The following is a 16,462-nucleotide window of genomic DNA, read 5'->3' as shown; positions in this document are numbered from 1 at the left end:
GCAGTTATCGCTTTAACAATATTTCTTCCACCCTTAAGGTATCCATTTGTGTACATTTAAGTAACCTGGTAGCGCTCCTAAAACAAGCGTTAATGCCCACATTTTTCTTGGAGGTGTTTCGTGAAGGAGTCCAATTGCGTTAACAATAATTTAGAGCATATTTTTGGTCTTCAAAAAAATATATTAACACAATTCATCTTTGCCATAAAATGTATAGCATACTATTTGGCGCCGTTCAAAATAAGGAGTACATATGTGTACATCTGAGAGCTGCAACAAGTATGATCTTGTAGGCTTGACCATCTGTTTTGAAAAATGAGTAAAATCAATCATGTACAGAGATGAACTATGGGTAAATACCCATAGGGAATTTATCCGGTAAATTTTGTAAATACCAGGGTATTTACCCATTTATACCCAAAAGTTGGGTATTCATAATTTTGCAGATATCTTGGATATAAAAATGTTTTCCAAACAATTGTTGATGATTTCGTATTCTTTCTATATAAAACTGACCTTCTATTCTCATAAAATCCCATTTTAGTTATATATAGCCGCTATATAGACCTATTTAGATTTAGAGTCTTGAGGCAATAAATTGGTCACTTTTCATCCTATTTCGATGAAATTTTGCACAGTGAGTTCGGGTAGACTTCTAAACATTTCTGTCGAATATCGTCCAGATTGAACTATATTTGGATATAGCTGCCCTATAGACCAATTCTCCGATATAGGGTATTGAGGCTATAAAAGATCCATTTATTTCCCGAATTCGATGAAGATGTCAAATGTTGTCCAGATCGGACCACATTTGGATTTAGCTGCCATATAGACTTATCTCCCGATGTAGGGAATTGAGTCCATAAAAGAAGGATTTTTCATCCTATTTCAATGAAATTGGACACAGCGAGTTCTGGTACCCCTCTAAACCTTTCTGACGAATATCGTCAAGTTCGGACTATATTTGGATATATCTGCCATACAAACCGATCTCTCGATATAGAGTATTGAGCCCATAAAAGGAGGATTTATCATCCGATTTTGATGAAATTTGAAACAGTGAGTTGTGATAGACCTCTACACCTCTGTGATAAACATCGTTCAGATCGGACCACCTTTGGATATAGCTTGTACCTTCCTTTCTATTTAACATAAGGTGAGCCAGAAATTCACACTTATCGTCGATTTCCATAAAAAGGATCTTTACCAGCCTTTCATATAGAGATATTATACAGGCGTGTAAGTAGGAACTGTTACATAACTACTGGAAAATAAACCTTTCCAAAGCACTTATCAAGTTCATATTAAGGTGCAAACAAAACGATGTTATTGAAAATTAATACATTAAATTAAAATTTGTGACTATTTATTCCCCAGCGTTGACATATTATTGCATGGTTTAATTCTATCTCTTTGTTCGTCAAATCTACATAATATAATGTTAATATCACATTACTTGAAGAGTTTTTAAAAATTAAATGAAAAAACTTGCCTTACAAAAGGCCTGTACACTGAAAAAAAGGTTTCGTATAATGCAATAAAAAATTCACCCAAAATTGGTATTAAATTTTATTAGGCTATATGAAAATTTTCTCTTCTTATATGAAGAGAGAGAGAGAGCTTGGACATTTTTCGGTTTGTGTATGTTAAATTCGAATTTTCGACTGCACGTGATTCGATGTTTTCATTGCTAAAGGAAGGAGAGAGCTCGGCTTGCTGAAGGAGAATGGTTGCGGCTACAGTTCAGTTCTGGGTGGTATGGATACGGAGGGTGGACTGAGGAGGATCTCCGACTACCTGGCACCAGTGCCGACTGGAGTGAGGGCATTGGCGATTCGTTTACCTGGGGTGGCAAGGTGGGACACCGTAGATGGTTGTAGGACTGCGAAGGCGCTATGGTCGGTAATCGACCGGAGGAGGACGAGGGTATTGTTGGCGTTCGTAAAAGGTCGAAGACTACTTTGGTCATAACCGGACACTGTGCCATGGCCATACCGCACAATGACTTCTATAGGAATTGCCTCGATGAGGATGAGGAGGAGACTATTGAGCACTTGCCTTGTTCCTGTACGGGTCTGAAGAGATGTAGGCTCTCCTTTCTGGATAAGGTATATAGGAAAATAGAATTCAGAAATTTACCATAATCTCATTGTTTTGTATACAAGCAAACAGAAAACAAACTATTAAATAATAATATATTTCTCTTAAACTTAAAAATTCTTATAATGCCTGTTTAATTGTGTTTTAAAACACATATACGAGGGTTACCTTTTTGACGTCGTAGTTCACTCCAGGACAAATTTCGTGAAGGTCGTCCGAAATCAGTTGTTGTTCTAAAAATCATTGATACTGTGTGGCAACTGATATTGCAAAATCGTTATGTGGCCTATTGTGAGATTGGGCCAACCTTAGGCATTAGTGGGACCAGTATACATTAAATATTTGCAAGAACATTTCAACGTCAAAAAAATGTTCGCATTGAATCCCTCATAATTTGTTAATCGCTCAAAAAAATTTCCTGTCGATTGGTCGGAAAAAAATGCTCCAAAAATACGAAAGACAACTACATTTTTTAGCACTCAAAACATCGATTTGATGAGACATCCGCCGAATAGTCCTGACTTGGCACCAAATGATTTCTTTTTATTCCCGCACGTAAAAAAATGAGAGGTCAACGTTTTTCGACACCTGAATAAGCGGTTGATGCGTTCAGAATGCATGTTTTGGAAATACCTCAATTAGAGTGGCAAAAGTGCTTCGACAATTGCAAAGTTTGCAAACGCAAAAGTGAAAAGATCTTAACGGGAAATATGTTGAAAAACAATAAAGCGTTCTTCGATGATTAATATTTGTTTTTTTGTTCTCTAATCCCAAAATATAAAAGGCAACCCTCGTAAGGTGTTGTGCTTAGGATAGGCATGATTGTTTTGAGAACTAAATTGACGGACAAGTATATCATGTAAGGGTTTTTCCTAGATATTATTTGAGGCCAGTGGAAAAAATGGCTACAGGTTTTGATGGACTGCAGAAGGGGTGGGCGGCTCTGACGTCCGACAGATGGACTATATATGTGTTTGGGTGAGTGTGTGAATCTGCACCTCTTCATTGTTATCTTTTTTTATACCATCCACCATAGGGGGTATACTAATTTCGTCATTATTTTTGTAACACCTCGAAATATGCGTCAAAGACCCCATAAAGTATATATATTCTTGATCGTTGTGACGTTTTAAGTCAATCTAGCCTTGTCCGTTCGTCCGTCTGTCTGTCGAAAGCACGCTAACTTTCGAAGGAGTAATGCTAGCAGCTTGAAATATTGCACAAATAATTCCTATTAGTGTAGGTCGGTTGGGATTGTAAATGGGCCAAATCGGTTCATGTTTTGATATAGCTGCCATATAAACCGATCTTGGGTATTGACTTCTTGAGCCTTTAGAGAGCGCAATCCTTGTCTGATTTGACTGAAATTTTGCTCGTAGTGTTTAACTTCCAACAACTGTGCTAAGTGTGTTTCAAATCGGTTCATAACCTGATATAGCTGCCATATAAACCGATCTTGGGTCTTGACTTCTTGAGCTTTAAGAAGGCGCAATTCTTATGCTATTTGGCTGTAATTTGCACGTGGTGTTTTGGTATCACTTCCAACATTTGTGCGAAGTATGGTCCAAATCGGTCCATAACCTGATATAGCTGCCATATAAAACGATGTTGGATCGTGACTTCTTGAACCTGTAGAGAGTGTAATTCTCATCCGATTTGTACAAATTTTGTACAACGGCTTCTCCCACGGCCTTCAACATATGTGTGCAATATGGTCTGAATCTATCTATAGCTTGATAAACCGATCTCCCGATTTTGCTTCTTGAGCCCCTAATCGAACTATAACTTGATGTAGATCCTCCTCCTCCGTCCTTATTCATTATTCTTTGTTAGCCTAAAAAGAGCAAAGAACTCGACAGATGCGATCCATGATTCGGCCCGGACGCTCTTACTTGTTTAATATCTTCTGAACACGTTTTATTGAAACGTAAATAATAATAAAAACGTTTTGGTAATAGATAAGATATCATTTTTGTTAACAAACGAAATTCCTGTTACAAAATTATTACTGTGCAAAACATGGTTATAAAATATACCAAATCTACATGGAAGAATTTGTTTTTATTTAATTACTAGCTGACCTGGGCCCGATCCCACGAAGATGAACTCCATTCTTAAAATTCTTTATTTCGGCCCGCTACTCTCATGATATCTGATTTAGGGGTGTTTTCGGGGGTGAGGTGGTCCCCCAGGCACTTGGCCGTGAAAAATATCAGCATCGTGCTCTTCTCTCAAATACCATTTATTTAAACCCCATATTGCCATTGGCTTAAGAGGAGTTTACAGGATGAGGCGTCCCCCAAACACATGGCCCCAAAATAGGCTATCAAATTCGTTTTCTAATCTCAAATATCTTTCATTTGAGCCACATACTGGCATGGTCGAAAAATTTTTACCCTTTGGGGGGTGTGTTGTGGAAGGGGTGATGCCCCTAATACATGGTCCTACATTTGGATATCAAATTTGTATTCTACCCCCAAATACCTTTATTTGAGCCCCATATTGCGATGGTCACTAAAAAATTGCTGTTTGTGGGGTATTTTGGGAAAGGGGTAGACCCCCAGAATTGGGTTCCGAAAATGGATATCAATTCTTGCTCTACCCCCCAATACCTTTCATTTAAGCTATACATTGACATGGTCGGTAAATATGCCCGATTTAGGGGTGTTTTGGGTGGTCCCCCAAACACTAAGCCCGGAAAATATATCAGCAACGTGCTCTACTCTCATATATCTATATATCATTTATTTAAACCCCATATTGCCATTGGCCTCAAAATTGGATATCAAATTCATTTATTAATCTCATTTAAACCCCTTACTGCAAAAGTCAGCAAATATGTCCGGTTTGGGGTATTGGCCCTAAAAGCTATGAATATTTGGGGGTTGTTACGGTGGTGGGACGTCCGCTAGACAGTTGGCCCCTAATGTCGATATCAGATACGTGGTCTACTCCCATATACCTTTAATTTGAGCCTCATATTTCCATAGTAGACAAACATGACCGGCTTGGGGGGTGTTTTGTTTTGGGGCGACCACTGTGAGTTGGGCTTGAAAATATATATCGGATTCGTGTTCCACTTTAAAACCCCTCATATTATACCCTCCACCATAAGATGGGGGGTATACTAATTTCGTCATTCTGTTTGTAACTACTCGAAACATTCGTCTGAGATCCGATAAAGTATATATATTCTTGATCGTCGCGACATTTTATGTCGATCTAGCCATGTCCGTCCGTCCGTCTGTCTGTCTGTCGAAAGCACGCTAACTTCCAAAGGAGTAAAGCTAGCCGCTTGAAATTTTGCACAAATACTTCTTATTAGTGTAGGTCGGTTGGTATTGTAAATGGGCCATATCGGTCCATGTTTTGATATAGCTGCCATATAAACCGATCTTGGGTCTTGACTTCTTGAGCCTCTAGAGTGCGCAATTCTTATCCGATTGGAATGAATTTTGCACAACGTGTTTTGTTATGATATCCAACAACTGTGCCAAGTATGGCTCAAATCGGTTCATAACCTGATATAGATGTCATATAAACCGATCTTGGGTCTTGATTTCTTGAGCCTCTAGAGTGCGTAATCGAACTATAACTTGAAGTAGATCCTCCTCCTCCGTCCTTATTCATTATTCTTTGTTAGCCTAAAAAGAGCAAAGAACTCGACAGATGCGATCCATGATTCGGCCCGGACGCTCTTACTTGTTTAATATCTTCTGAACACGTTTTATTGAAACGTAAATAATAATAAAAACGTTTTGGTAATAGATAAGATATCATTTTTGTTAACAAACGAAATTCCTGTTACAAAATTATTACTGTGCAAAACATGGTTATAAAATATACCAAATCTACATGGAAGAATTTGTTTTTATTTAATTACTAGCTGACCTGGGCCCGATCCCATGAAGATGAACTCCATTCTTAAAATTCTTTATTTCGGCCCGCTACTCTCATGATATCTGATTTAGGGGTGTTTTCGGGGGTGAGGTGGTCCCCCAGGCACTTGGCCGTGAAAAATATCAGCATCGTGCTCTTCTCTCAAATACCATTTATTTAAACCCCATATTGCCATTGGCTTAAGAGGAGTTTACAGGATGAGGCGTCCCCCAAACACATGGCCCCAAAATAGGCTATCAAATTCGTTTTCTAATCTCAAATATCTTTCATTTGAGCCACATACTGGCATGGTCGAAAAATTTTTACCCTTTGGGGGGTGTGTTGTGGAAGGGGTGATGCCCCTAATACATGGTCCTACATTTGGATATCAAATTTGTATTCTACCCCCAAATACCTTTATTTGAGCCCCATATTGCGATGGTCACTAAAAAATTGCTGTTTGTGGGGTATTTTGGGAAAGGGGTAGACCCCCAGAATTGGGTTCCGAAAATGGATATCAATTCTTGCTCTACCCCCCAATACCTTTCATTTAAGCTATACATTGACATGGTCGGTAAATATGCCCGATTTAGGGGTGTTTTGGGTGGTCCCCCAAACACTAAGCCCGGAAAATATATCAGCAACGTGCTCTACTCTCATATATCTATATATCATTTATTTAAACCCCATATTGCCATTGGCCTCAAAATTGGATATCAAATTCATTTATTAATCTCATTTAAACCCCTTACTGCAAAAGTCAGCAAATATGTCCGGTTTGGGGTATTGGCCCTAAAAGCTATGAATATTTGGGGGTTGTTACGGTGGTGGGACGTCCGCTAGACAGTTGGCCCCTAATGTCGATATCAGATACGTGGTCTACTCCCATATACCTTTAATTTGAGCCTCATATTTCCATAGTAGACAAACATGACCGGCTTGGGGGGTGTTTTGTTTTGGGGCGACCACTGTGAGTTGGGCTTGAAAATATATATCGGATTCGTGTTCCACTTTAAAACCCCTCATATTATACCCTCCACCATAAGATGGGGGGTATACTAATTTCGTCATTCTGTTTGTAACTACTCGAAACATTCGTCTGAGATCCGATAAAGTATATATATTCTTGATCGTCGCGACATTTTATGTCGATCTAGCCATGTCCGTCCGTCCGTCTGTCTGTCTGTCGAAAGCACGCTAACTTCCAAAGGAGTAAAGCTAGCCGCTTGAAATTTTGCACAAATACTTCTTATTAGTGTAGGTCGGTTGGTATTGTAAATGGGCCATATCGGTCCATGTTTTGATATAGCTGCCATATAAACCGATCTTGGGTCTTGACTTCTTGAGCCTCTAGAGTGCGCAATTCTTATCCGATTGGAATGAATTTTGCACAACGTGTTTTGTTATGATATCCAACAACTGTGCCAAGTATGGCTCAAATCGGTTCATAACCTGATATAGATGTCATATAAACCGATCTTGGGTCTTGATTTCTTGAGCCTCTAGAGTGCGCAATTCTTATCCGACGTGTTTTGTTATGATATCCAACAACTGTGCCAAGTATGGTTCAAATCGGTTCATAATCTGATATAGCTGTCATATAAACCGATCTTGGGTCTTGACTTCTTGAGCCTCTAGAGTGCGCAATTCTTATCCGATTGGAATGAAATTTTGCATGACGTATTTTATTCTTATTTTCAACAGCTGTGTCAAATAAGGTTTAAATCGGTTCATAACCTGATATAGCTGTCATATAAACCGATCTGGGATCTTGACTTCTTGAGCTTCTAGAGGTCGCAATTATTATCCGATTTGCCTGAAATTTTGTACGACGGATTCTCTCATGACCATTAGCATACGTGTTTATTATGGTCTGAATGGGTCTATAGGCCGATACAGCTCTCATATAAATCGATCTCTCTAGTTTACTTCTTGAGCCCCCCAAAGGACGCAATTTTTATTCGAATTGGCTGACATTTTATACAGGTCTCCAACATATAATTAAATTGCGGTCCAAACCGGACCATATCTTAATATCCCTCTAATAGCAGAGCAAATCTTTTCTTATATCGTTTTTTTGCCTACGAAGAGATGACGGGAAAAGAACTCGACAAATGCGATCCATGGTGGAGGGTATATAAGATTCGTCCCGGCCGAACTTAGCACGCTTTCACTTGTTTTTCCAAGCATTTTTCTTCTCATAGATATTTTCGATTGCCTTCAATCGGATAATAATTGCGACCTCTAGAGGCTCAAGAAGTCAAGATTCCAGATCGGTTTATATGGCAGCTATATCAGGTTATGAACCGATTCAAACCATACTTGACACAGTTGTTGGATATCATAACAAAACACGTCGTGCAAAATTTCATTCCAATCGTATAAGAATTGCGCACTCTAGAGGCTCAAGAAATCAAGACCCAAGATCGGTTTATATGGCAGCTATATCAGGTTAAGGACCGATTTGAACCATACATGGCAAAGTTGTTCGGTATCATAACAAAACACGTCGTGCAAAATTTCATTCCAATCGGATAAGAATTGCGCTCTATAGAGGCTTAAGAAGTCAAGGCCCAAGATCGGTTTATATGGCAGCATTTACAATACCAACCGACCTGCACTAATAAGAAGTATTTGTGCAAAATTTCAAGCGGCTAGCTTTACTCCTTCGGAAGTTAGCGTGCTTTCGACAGACAGACGGACGGACGGACATGGCTAGATCGACATAAAATGTCGCGACGATCAAGAATATATATACTTTATGGGGTCTCAGACGAATATTTCGAGTAGTTACAAACAGTATGACGAAATTAGTATACCCCCATCTTATGGTGGAGGGTATAATTAGAGAGAGTACTCAAGGCAATGAAAAAAGTGAAAAAGAGACCAACAAACTACGCAAAAATTTGGATGAAATTAAAAACATCAACAATGTGCTATGCAAAGAAATATAGGAAGAAAATAAGATGTGTGAAAAGTTGAAAAACGGGGTTGCCAGATCCGAAAAAAAAGATGCGGAATTGAATAAGTTGATCCAACAAATATAAGAATTACTACCGTAGAAAACAGGAGTAATAGAATCATACTAATGAAAATGATGAAGAAATAAATAGAATTAAAGGTACTATAGAGGGTAACACGGCGGAAAACTACAAAATTGAGATTGTATCACCTATTGAGTTGATGTTAGAGGTGGGCATTTTAGTTTCTATTAGTGATCGCTCCTTTTAGTTCCGTTCCACAAAAGGGTCTATTTCCTTTTCTTAGTTCCTTATGTTCTTTTTCATTTGCGTTCTTCTATTTTGATTCCTTCTTACAAAACAAAAAAAATAGCTTCGAATTTTGTTTTGAGACTTTAAATTTGTGTTTTATACCCTCCACCATAAGATGGGGGGTTTACTAATTTCGTCATTCTGATTGTAACTACTCGAAATATTCGTCTGAGACCCCATAAAGTATATATATTCTTGATCGTCGTGAAATTTTATGTCGATCTAGCCATGTCCGTCCGTCTGTCCGTCCGTCTGTCCGTTCGTCCGTTCGTCCTTTCGTCCGTCCGTCTGTCTGTCGAAAGCACGCTAACTTCCGAAGGAGTAAAGCTAGCCGCTTGAAATTTTGCACAAATACTTCTTATTAGTGTAGGTCGGTTGGTATTGTAAATGGGCCATATCGGTCCATGTTTTGATATAGCTGCCATATAAACCGATCTTGGATCTTGACTTCTTGAGTCTCTAGAGTGCGCAATAATTATCCGATTGGGATGAAATTTTGCACGACGTGTTTTGTTATGGTATCCAACAACTGTGCCAAGTATGGTTCAAATCGGTCCATAACCTGATATAGCTGCCATATAAACCGATCTGGGGTCTAGATTTCTTGAGCCTCTAGAGTGCGCAATTCTTATCCGATTGAAATGAAATTTTGTACGACCTGTTTTGTTACGATATCCAAGAACTGTGCCAAGTATGGTTCAAATCGGTCCATAACCTTATATAGCTGTCATATAAACCGATCTTGGGTCTTGACTTCTTGAGCCTCTAGAGGGCGCAATTCTTATCCAATTTGAATGAATTTTGGCACGTAGTATTTTGTTATGATATCCAACAACTGTGCCAAGTATGGGTTAAATCGGTTCATAACCTGATATAGCTGTCATATAAACAGATCTGGGGACTTGACTTCTTGAGCTTCTAGATGGCTCAATTTCTATCCGATTTGGCTGAAATTTTGCATGACGTATTTTATTTTTACTTTCAACAACTGTGTCAAATAAGGATCAAATCGGTTCATAACCTGATATAGCTGCCATATAAACCGATCTGGGATCTTGACTTCTTAGCCCCTAGAGGTCGCAATTATTATCCGATATGCCTGAAATTTTGTACGATGGATCCTCTCATGACCATCAACAAACGTTGTTTATTATGGTTTGAATCGGTCTATAGCCCGATACAGATCCCATATAAATCGTTCTCTCTATTTTACTTCGTGAGCCCCAATGGGCGCAATTCTTATACGAATTGGCTGAAATTTTACACAGGTCTCCAACATATAATTTAATTGTGGTCCGAACCGGACCATATCTTGATATCGTTGTAATAGCAGAGCAACTCTTTTCTTAAACACGAATCGAAGTGTATCAAAACAATTTAGATTTGTTGACAACAAAAAAAAATTATGCGTGACAATTATGCCACAGACAATTTAGTTTCCTTTCACCTAAATCACAACGTACACAGTTGTTGTCCATTAAAAAAGTTTACGGTTTTATTTAGTTGTATGAATCTGAAAAATATGGCATGTCAGTCAGCTGGTCTACAAATTAACAAAAGGGAGCAAATCAAAAGTGTACATGAAAAAAAGGAACTATGGAACTATAAGTAGTAAAGAGATGGAACTAGTTCCAGCAGTTCCTTACTTGGATAAGCTCCAATGAACTCAATCCATCCCAACTCTAGTTGATGGTAGCGGTAACAGATATTTCGTTTAAATATACGGAAGATGAAATTGCAATAAAACTGAAAAAACAAAACGATACAATAAGCGAAAAGGAAATAAAAATCACTACAACATACGGAACAAGAACGAATAATATAACTATATATAACTTTTAATTAAAACAAGAATGAGAAACATACGATGAGGTTATGAAAGAAAGGAAATTTTATATTAAATAGATGGGAAACATGCCGGGTGTTTGATGGCACAGAAGTAAAACAGTGTTTCAAATGTAAGGTCTACATTCACAAATTAAACTTGTCTTGTTAAGCAAATAAATAAATGCACAAATTGTGTAAGAGCATATTAAACATTAAACCTGAGTCTAGTTAGGAAAAGAATGAAAACCAGAAAAAGGAAAATATGTTTGACTGAATGACAAACAAAGGCATTTCGTGCAATATATACAAATGTTCAAGGCTTAGCAAATAATTATAACCAAATTTAAATTCTGATGGCCAGTGAAAAACCGGATTTTCTAATTCTACCAGAAACGCATCTAACTCTGAACATAGAAATAGAAAATGAAATTACGTTGCGCAATTTTAATTATATGTGGTGTTTCCCAGACTCAGTCCACACAGGAGGCATTGATGTATATTTCAAAATTCAATGGGATGTAGTAATTCGAATTAAGAGTGCAATAACTGACATCGGCCTAAAGCTAATCGTACATAAGAATTACGGAAATATCAAAGACTATAATTGACTTGTGATTACAAATAATCGCAAAATCGAAACAGTCTAAGTGCAATATTAAATACTCAAGAATCTAATAACATAAATTAGCTAGGAATCTGGAACGGGCATATAAAGAAATTATAGAAAAATTCTCGAGTTTAAATATCGTAAAGAATGGCCAAATATGCGATAAATGGTTTAATAATGAATTGAGAATCATGAAAAATTAAAAAAAAATTGGCACACACCAGAGCTCAATTTAGAACATGTGGCTGGATTGCAAAGAGATAAGGAATATGTATAAAGTACCTTTAGAAATTGCTAAATCAAATTATACTAAAAATGAGATCAATAATATCAACACACAAAAAGAAACGTGGGCAAAAATAAAGTGCCTTATCACAAAAAAAATTTCTCTGTGTTAAACTCTGTGATATTTAAAAAATATAGAATATAAGGATAATGAGAAAACGGCCACCAAATTTAATTAATTTTTTATAAACAATATCAGTGTAGTAAGAAAATCGATCAACAACGTGCAACAAAAATCATATACAATATAGTGGTAATCTTTTTAAATTTACGCATGTAGACTCTTCCGGTTTATTTAAAATATTAAAAAAAAACTCAAAAATTAACAGGACTACGACAGAATATCGCCAAAACTGATTGTAGATAATTGGGCTATCATTGGAAATATATTGGGTTGCCTAAAAAGTAATTGCGGATTTTTTAAAAGAAAGTAAATGCATTTTTAATAAAACTTAGAATGAACTTTAATCAAATATATAATGGCCATTTTGTTCGATAACCTTTTGCCATCTTCCTGGCAAATTTAGTATTCCACGCTCATAGAACTTCTGGCCTTTATCTGTAAAAAACTGAACCAAGTGCGATTTTATAGCCTCATCATTGCCGAAAGTTTTACCACTTAAGGAGATCTGCAAAGATCGAAATAAATGGTAGTCTGATGGCGAGGGACCAAAGATGTGTGCGGTCTAGCGTTGTCCAGGTGGGATATGAAACCTTTACGATTGACCAATTCTGGCCGCTTCTCCTTGATGGCTGTATTCAATTTGTCCAATTGTTGACAGTAAACATCCGTTCCAATCCCACCAAACAGACAGCATAACCTTCTTTTGGTGGATATCAGCCTTTGAAGTGGTTTGAGCTGGTTCACCATGCTTGGACCATTATCGTTTTCGACTAACGATGTTGTAAACAATCCATTTTTCATCTCCAGTTATGATTCGTTTTAAAAACGGATCGAATTCATTGCGTTTAAGGTGCATATCACAAGCGTTGATTCGGTTTATTAAATGAATTTCTTTCAATACATGTGGTACCCATATTAAAATTGACGCCAAACAAACAAATGTAAACAAAATTTCGCGCACTTTTTTTCTAAAGCAAGCTAAAAGTAACAGCTGATAACTGACAGAAGAAAGAATGCAATTACAGAGTCACAAGCCGCTGAAAAAATTTGTCAACGCCGACTATATTACTACTATATTACCGACAATTACTTTTTGGGCAACCCAATACTAACATTTGTCATAAACAAGTCCTTGGAGAGTGGAAAATTTCCAGATAGTTGGAAAGTTACAACGATCACACCTATACGAAAAGTAGCTTTTGGAAGCTATTGCGAAAAAACATTTGGAATTTCACATTGAACAAAATAATATTTTATCTTTTTCGTGTGGCAGATGAACCAAATATTTTACGCTTGGAAAACAATATTGAACAACTTTAATTCGGCGTCAACAAAAATTAATTTCTTAAGATTATTAAAACTTTGCATAAATTACATAAAATTAGTACTTTACCAGAATATTTTATTAATACTAGAAATAACCTCTATCTCACCAACCAATGTCATAATCCCATTAAATCATACAACTACAACTACTATTTACATGCGTTGCTTTTTAATCATTTGTATCGATGACTAATATAGGACACTGTTCCAATGACGGTTTATACAGAATGGTTAGAGTGCTCTCGAAACAAAAACATGGAATTTCTATTGTCCACATCAATGCACAAAGCCTTAACAACAAAATGGACGAGCTTAGAAACATATTTACTTCCTCCAGCATCGATATTGTATGTGTATCCGAGACGTGGTTCCACCCAGAACTTAATGATTTTGTATATAATCTTTCGCACTACAATCAATTTCGAGCTGATCGAGTATCCAATGCAGGCGGCGTGTGTATATACATTCGTAAGGAATTAAAATGCAGCGTAAAAATCAAGTCTGAAACCGATAGTGAAATTGAATATATATTCTTGGAGCTAATAACAAAAGGATCTAAAATTCTTTTGGGAACTTTATACCGACCCAACCGAAATATTCCATTCAATAATCAATTACGCGTAATTGAAACACATTCGGTTTACTACAATGATGTTATCATCGCTGGAGACTTTAACAGCAATCTCTTAGTCGAGAAAAAACTTATGGAGTCTATGAATACACTGGGTCTCTACTCAGTAAATACATCAACACCAACACATTTTTCCTCTGCTGGAAACACACTTCTTGATGCTTTCTTTGTCAACTGCACGTCTAAAATATTACTATACGATCAACTTTCTGCATCAACTTTCTCAAAACATGATCTGATTTTCATTACTTATGACACCTTTGTTGAAAGAGCAAAATCTCAAACAGTGTACAGAGATTTTAGCAAAATTGACTTCCACAGTCTCTGGACATTAGAAAATGAAATTAATTGGAGCGTGGTCTATAATTTAGACTCTGTCGAAGATCAAATAGATTATATGGAGTATCATATCACAAATCTTTACAACGCTTGTGTTCCCTTAAAATCTCGAATTGTGTGCAACAATCAACAGCCATGGTTTAGCCAAGAGATCAGACGCCTAATTAACTACAGAGATGAGCTGTACAAGAGATGGAAACGTTTTAAAACCCACTTGCTCTACGATCAGTTCAAAAAGGCAAGAAAAAAAGTTTCGGATTCAATAAAGACTGCAAAAAACCAATATTATCAGCAAAAATTCTCTACTGCAGTCGATAGTGGATCTAAATGGAAGATCATACGCAACATCGGAATAGGACAAAAAAATAAAGCACCGGTTGAAATCAACTTGGATGAATTAAACTCACAATTTGCTAATTTAAACACCACTGATCCAGTCACTAACTTTTCAAACCAATTGACACTGAGAAATTGTTTTGTTCCACAAAACTCCTTCTCTTTTCGTTGTGCAGATCAGACAGAAGTTTTGCATGCATTTCGCTCAATAAAGTCCAACGCTGAAGGAATGGACGGGTTAAACCCAAAATTTCTTAAATTATTGTTACCCAGATGTCTACCTTTCTTTACACATATATTTAATACAATTTTAACAAAGTCTTATTTCCCTGCTTCCTGGAAGTATTCGAAAATAATACCACTTCCAAAAAAGAATAGCGATTTTAGACCAATTGCAATTTTACCTTTTTTGTCAAAAGTATTGGAGAAACTTTTATGCGAACAGATCAATCAGACACAATTTATTAACTGAACGTCAATCTGGATACAGGGCACAAAGAAGTTGTATTACAGTTCTCACTGACTTAGTTGAGGAATTAAGATGCAAAATGGATGAGAATATGACGTGCATTCTAGTTTTACTAGATCACAGTAAGGCATTTGATACAGTTAACCACAAAATTTTGCTCGAGAAACTAAGAAAATTATTCAATTTCGCTAAATCTGCTTGTCGATTGTTATCAACATATCTATATAATAGAAAACAATCTGTATGCCATAATAATCTAACATCGAATGTAATAACAGTCAATAGAGGAGTGCCACAAAGGTCTATCTTGGGCCCTTTGCTGTTTAGCATGTATGTGAATGATTTACCATCAATTTTACGTAACTGTGATGTTCACATTTACGCCGATGACGTTCAATTGTATGCCAGCTCACAAAAAAACAATATAGCCCAGTGTATTGATGATATAAACAATGATTTACTAAACATATATATGTACATGGGCCAGCAGCAACCATCTTACAATCAATCCAACAAAGTCAAAATGCATTTTAATATCAAACAACAAAGTAAACAAAGAAAGTCTACCCCCAATACACATTAATAACTCGGTTATTGAATTTGTGTTGAATGCAACAAATCTCGGTGTAATCTTTAACGAACGCTTAAACTGGACTAATCACATCCAAAGAAATATTGCAAAGACATATGGCATGTTAAGAAATCTATGGGCTGTACAAAACTCAACCCCACTGAATATTCGAATGCTGCTTGCAAAGACCTATTTGGTCCCAGTGCTCCTGTATGGATGCGAATTATTTGCCAACTGTAATAGTGCTGATAAACGATTGTTGACCGTAGCATACAATAGCATAGCTAGATATATCTTTCAAAAAAGTCGGCGGGAGAGAATATCGTCATACTCGTATAAAATTTTTAACATGAGTTTCGACAACTTACTCCAATTTAGGTGTATTACATTCCTACACAAAATAATCTACACTCGCGAACCGTCATACCTTTATACGAAATTGCAATTCGCTCGTTCCAATCGTGGAAGAAAAATTATCCAGTTACGCTACAGAAAAACTAAGTCTGAATACCAGTTTTTGATAAATACCATTCGTCTTTGGAACAACCTCCCCACAACATTACAAATAGTTAGCAACGCATCTCGCTTCAAAAAGGATTTGTCAACATATTTGCAGTAATGCGTAATCTACATAATTTTTTAATCTTAATTTTTATACTTTTAATTTTATATATTTATAGTTTGAAATTGTATCTA

The sequence above is a fragment of the Stomoxys calcitrans genome, chromosome 3, assembly GCF_963082655.1.
Source record: "Stomoxys calcitrans chromosome 3, idStoCalc2.1, whole genome shotgun sequence".
Classification (NCBI taxonomy): domain Eukaryota; kingdom Metazoa; phylum Arthropoda; class Insecta; order Diptera; family Muscidae; genus Stomoxys; species Stomoxys calcitrans.
Note: the sequence above shows the minus strand (reverse complement) of the source record.